Source organism: Dasypus novemcinctus, chromosome 13 (assembly GCF_030445035.2).
Source record: "Dasypus novemcinctus isolate mDasNov1 chromosome 13, mDasNov1.1.hap2, whole genome shotgun sequence".
NCBI classification, from domain to species: domain Eukaryota; kingdom Metazoa; phylum Chordata; class Mammalia; order Cingulata; family Dasypodidae; genus Dasypus; species Dasypus novemcinctus.
Window position 1 is genome coordinate 113226068 of NC_080685.1, and position 5595 is coordinate 113231662.

General features: G+C 49.6%; 1 long non-coding RNA gene across 1 annotated transcript; it reads left to right on the plus strand.

Moving 5' to 3' along the window:
• The first annotated feature begins 834 nt into the window (after positions 1-834).
• On the plus strand, positions 835-4010 carry LOC131273167 (uncharacterized). The gene is made up of 3 exons (XR_009180327.1): positions 835-1068; positions 3678-3753; positions 3926-4010. It is a non-coding gene; the product is annotated as an uncharacterized lncRNA (long non-coding RNA).
• Positions 4011-5595: the final 1585 nt, after the last annotated feature.

Below are 5595 nucleotides of genomic sequence, written 5' to 3' on the forward strand. Positions count from 1 at the left end.
GCCGCTCCGCGTCCCCCGCGGGGACCCGTGCTGAATGAGGCCACTCCGTGTTCCCCCGCGGGGACCCGTGCTGAACGAGGCCGCTCCGCGTCCCCCGCGGGGACCCGTGCTGAACGAGGCCGCTCCGCGTTCCCCCGCGGGTGGCTGGGGGATGAAGCGCGGGCGCGGCCGTGGGCGGGAGCAGGGCTGGCCGCGGGTGCGCTCGGCAGCCCCTTTCCCAGCTTGGCGTGGCCCCCTTGGCCGGAATCCGTCTCTGTTCCTGTGCTCTTTTCAACCCCTGCCCCTCCTGTTAAAGAGAAAGCCGCACCCGTAACAAAACTAAGGCTCCCCCGAGTGTGGAGGAGAAAAGACTTTATTAACCATCTTGCAAGAAGGGGCGCGGACCTGGATAAAATGACCTACGCACCAAGCAGCAGGAATGCTGAGGCTTATACCCCCCACCTAGCACCAGGGCCCTCCCTGGTCCCCACTGCCTGGGCCCTTCGGGGTTCCCGCCTCTCCGCGTGGCCTAACTAAGCTCCGCGTCCCGCTCAGTCCCTGCTCCCGCCTCTCCACACCGCGGGCTGGGCCTCGGCGCCGCCTCCACTGCTGGCGGCTTTTCCAATTCGGCGCCGTCTTCACTGTTGGCCCCGCCCCTTCTCACCATTGGCCCTTCTCACTATTGGCCCCTCTCACCATTGGCCCCGCCCCCGACACTCACCATTGGCCTTTCTCACCATTGGCCCCGCCCCCAACACGCACCATTGGCCCCCCTCGTTTTGGCGCCACTTTTCAAATTCCCTGCGCGCCAAAGCCGCCGGAAGCCCTCTCCCTCCCTCCTCAGCGCAGAGCGGCTCCGGCTTCCGCTTTGAGGAAATTAAACTTCGCCCTTTCCCACACTCCCCGAGGTCCATCCTGAACCCCACCTTCTCTCCAGAAGCCTGCCTGGACTCCCCAGCCACGGGACGTCCCCGTGCAGTCATCTCTCAGGCACTTGGAATTTTTTTTGCCCCTTCGGGGGTGAATTTTCTTCTTTTCTTTTCAAGACTGGAAGAAGAGACTCACAGGATGATCAGGGTGCCGGGGGTGGTGAGTTACAGATGATGGGGCTTTCATTTCCCAGCGCGCGTGTGTCCCCACCTTTCCTGCGCGGTGCGTCATTAAATTTAGGGGGAAGCGAGTTCCAGGTAAACGCTGCTGTGAAGAGGAGGCTGCTGCAGCAAAGGCGGGAAATGCTGAAAGCGGGTGGTGGGCCTGGGTGGGGGTATGTGGGAGTCCTCTGTGTGTAGGGGGGTTGTATTGTTTTTGCCACGGTACCTAAGTTTGAAATTATTTAGAAAATAAAGTGTTTAAGAAATTATATGCATCCAGTACATTAAAAAAAGGTGTTAGAGTGGAAACAATCTGAAGCGCCTGCGCCCCGCGCTGGCGGCGTCTCTCACGCTGGGCCGCCTGGGCCCCCCTGGACCGCATCCCGGGCCTCCCCGGCTCCTCCTGCCCCCGCGCCCACCACGTCCCTCCGCGGAGCTCCTCACCCCGACCCCGGGCTCACCGCTGCCTGTCGCCGGGGGTCCAGCTGCTGTCCCGGCGCAGCCCGTCCCCGCTCCCGGGGCCCCTGCCCGCAGGACGCCCCTTCTCCGCGGGGCTGCAGGTTCTCGGGGGAGGGAGGACTCAGGAACCCCGTTCGGGCCCCCGGGAAGGCGCTTCGTCGTCGTCACGAGGCAGCCCCGGCCTTGAGCTCCACCTGCTCAGCGCTTTACCTGGATGTGTCACGTGACACCCCAGCCCCCCAGAGCCAAGGCGCTGGGAAGCGCATCTTGCACGGGGGTGGGGGAGGCCGCCCGGACGAGGAGAGGCACACCTACTGTGTGGCCCAGGAAGGCACACCACCCCCTGCCTCAGTTTCCCCCTCTGTACAGGGGCCGGACACCTGCTCCCTCCAGGTGGTTGTAAGGATCAAACAAGACCACTGGGCATTTTGCCAAGTGCAAACAGCTGCGGAATGGCGGGGCAGAACCACTGCTTGATGGAGGAGGGATCCAAGGCCATCTGGGGGGCGGGGCAGGGTCATGGGAATTTAAAAAACTCCCTTTTGCGCTTGCTCTCTAAGGATAAGAGGGAAGGAAAGACGAGCGCGGTAGCCCCAGTCCTACCCAGGCCGTGTCCTCTCCTTGGGGTGCTCTCCCACTCTGCTTGCCTCACTCCCACCCACTCTCCAGGCTTCTGCTGCTAGGTCAGCCCTGCAGGGCAGGCTCCCCGACTCCCAGTTGTTGGCCAGTGGGCATCTGCCTAGGCAGTAATACCCACCATACACAAATGGACCTTTTCTTACAGTCATAAATACCTAAATTGATAGGAGAGGGGCATGGAGTCTTCAAAAGTCTCTCAGTTGTAAGTCCAATTTTACTTAGAAAGATTGGGATGATGCAATGGACATAGCATTTTTGAGCATGCAGACAAGAGACTCAGAATCCATCTCCAACCTGAGGAGGCCTCCTTTGACACTGAATCATGGAAAGTTTTCTTACACGGAGACCCCTGTCCTCCAAAGTACTGGGCAGCTTTATTCAACCTTTTATGGCATGGCCCATCCCATTTACAAGGCCATGGATGGGGATGCGCGACTGGCAGGACACAAGGGACCTCATTTCAGAATCACAGATCCTGGCGTAACAGGCCCAGGCAGCCACCCCCAGGGGTGTTGTGACTATTGGAACAATTCTTATTAAACAGCTGCTTCCAGAGGGGCCCCTTTTGCTCTTACTTTCCTCCCTACATGTATCTTTTTCATAGACTATGTAGCAATTTGATATTGTTTGTGTTCCAAAAATAGATATTGGCTTATGTTTGTAACCTGGTCTGTTCTTCCAGGCAGGTTAGATTGTATTGGATTGACAGGTTTCACTTTTACTTGATTAAATAACGATTAAGGCTTTGATTGGGCCATGCCAGTAGGACATTGCATCCCTGCACATACAGAGACTTACAGAGAAAAGACATGGCAAAGGGCAGAGCTGGGGGTTTTTGAGCTGGAGCCTGGGAAGTAAACACACAGAGAAGCAGATACGGCAGAGGCCCCGGGAAGAGAGATGTGCCATTTGCCTTGTAATCTACAGCTGGCCTTGTGGAGAGAGCAAAGCAGCTGAATCGGGAGAGGAGCAAGCCTCAGGAAGAGAGGAGCCCAGGAAGCCTGACCCCTTGCTGGCATCAGCAACCATCTTGCTCCAGCACGTGGCAATAGACTTTGGTGAGGGAGGTAGCCTGCCCTTTATGGCCTGGTAACTGTATGCTTCGACCCCAAATAAATACCCTTTATAAAAAACAACCAATTTCTGCTATTTTGCATCAGCTCTTCTTTTACTAATATAGAGTATATATATGCATTTCAACCTAATACAATGTATTTGTAGCTATATACAGTTACTTTTATAATTTGTTTTATTCGTTCAATGTTATATTACAAATATTTTCCTCTACTGGTTTACAGTCTTGATAATGACGATTTTAAAGGGTTAAATGGTACTTTATCTGATTTATTTAATTATTGTTCTGTTTTGTTTTGTTTGGGTTATGGGGCCAGGGATTGAACCTGGGAACTTGTAAATGGGAAGCTGGCGCTTAACCACTGAACCACAGTGGCTCCCTCAGTTAATTTGTTTTGTTGATTTGCTTGGTTTGTTTTATTTTTTTATTTTTAGGAGGCACCAGGGATCAAACCTAGGACCTTCCCTGTGGAAAACTGTTGCTCAACTGCTTGAGCCACATCAGCTCCCGGTACTTCATCTTATTAAAGAATCAAGATTTACTAATTCACTTCCCAGTTGTTTAGCATTGAAGTAATTTATATTTTTTAGTGTATAGCCCTGTAATACATATCTTTATGTATGCAGTGTTTTCCTTCTTTTGAAATTTTTTTAAGGTGTCATGCTTTTTGTTTAAATGACAGGTAAGAAAACTGAATCCACTGGAATCTGTAAAGAAGTCTGATTTAGCCCCAATTATGAGAACTCCACTGTTGCATCAGAAAAAGCAAGTAAGTGATTTTGATCCTATGATACTTTTAGTATCCTAGACTGTTGTTCAGATGCACTAGTTGGAATCCTGAATATTTTACTTGAACAATTTATAGAAAACTAATGACAACCTCTACCATTATTATTATTCTGTTGATATTCTAATTGATGCACAAATTCAAGACAGCCTTAAATTGAGGACAGAATTAGCTGCTGTGCTCTCCTTTCAACACTGGTGGAGTTCTGCCATTTTACAAGCAGGGGGCAATGTGGGTCTGCCTGTGGTTCCTGAGCTTGGCTCAGGAGGGCCCTTCCCTGAAAGGGGACTTGCCTGGGGGACTAGGCCCTATGCTCACTGCTAGGGACTCAGCAGTGGTGTCCCTGTAGCCTGGCACAGACCCTGAACAAGTGACTTTGTGTCATTGCAGCAGCTGCTTCCTCCCAGGGGTAAAGAAACCTTCAACCCCTGGCTTAGTGGAAACTGACCTTGTTTTTCCTAGTGTGTATCCTCTGAGACATAGGCAACAACAGGTTATTATTAGAAACTAATGAAACTAATGGAAAACTTGAATGTTTCCTTGTACATCTGGCCATATCTAGTCATTGCTGGCCACTGCAGGAGTCCAAAACTGCAACATAGTCTCCATCCACTCTCCAGCAATTGCCAGCTGCTGCAGGAGTCTGATCCTGCAACCTACTGAGGAACTTAGTTTTCATATCCTTAATTTTCATATACTTACTAAATATTTCTAATGCAATGCATAACACATCAAACACATTTACCTTGCTTCTTACTTCTACAACCCCACTGTGATATTGGTAATTATCAGGTATTTTACTTCAGCAGCACAAAAAAACTACTTTCTTATTTTATGATCTTCCACTTTAATATGCTGATTAAGGTGGCCTCTGCATCTTTACAAAACACTTTCCTTTAGTATCCTAGCCTGCTATTCAGATGCACTAGTTGGAATCCTGAATATTTTACTTGGACAATTTACAGAAAACAAATTAGTACTTCTACCATTATTATTATTATTTTGTTGATATGATTCTGCAGAAGAGAGGTGAAATGTGAACTGAAAGTGTTTCTGTTTAATTTATGCTATTTAGTCATAAATTATTGGAGGAGGGGAGAAAGAGAAGACAGAATTTAATCTGTAATCTCTAAGTGCAGTCAGATGAGATTTTTGCATTAAATAATATGAATATCAGAGCTATAAATACCAAGTTGTAATTTCCTATGGCCAGGTAAAAGCTTAGAGTCTATAGCCAGTGAGTGGTGACAAGTTAACTTTAGACTAGTGGACTTGCTGGGGGGACAGGCTTGGGGGTTAGACTGTGTTAGCTTATGATATGTGATGAAATACAGGCTTGGAATCTGATTCTAACCACTGCTTTAAAGATAAACTGTCAGAAGGTAAATGCCCTCCAGAAGTTCAGATCAGGTGGCCTTTGCCATGACACTACCTGTCATTTCATCACTTTCCATGTAGTAATTTGTTTTGAATATGAGCGGTACCACACATACCTGAGGATTTAAATATTCAGGATTCTTTTCATGAATTTGGTCCACCAGAGTCAGAGAAACAAAGTAAAAAAT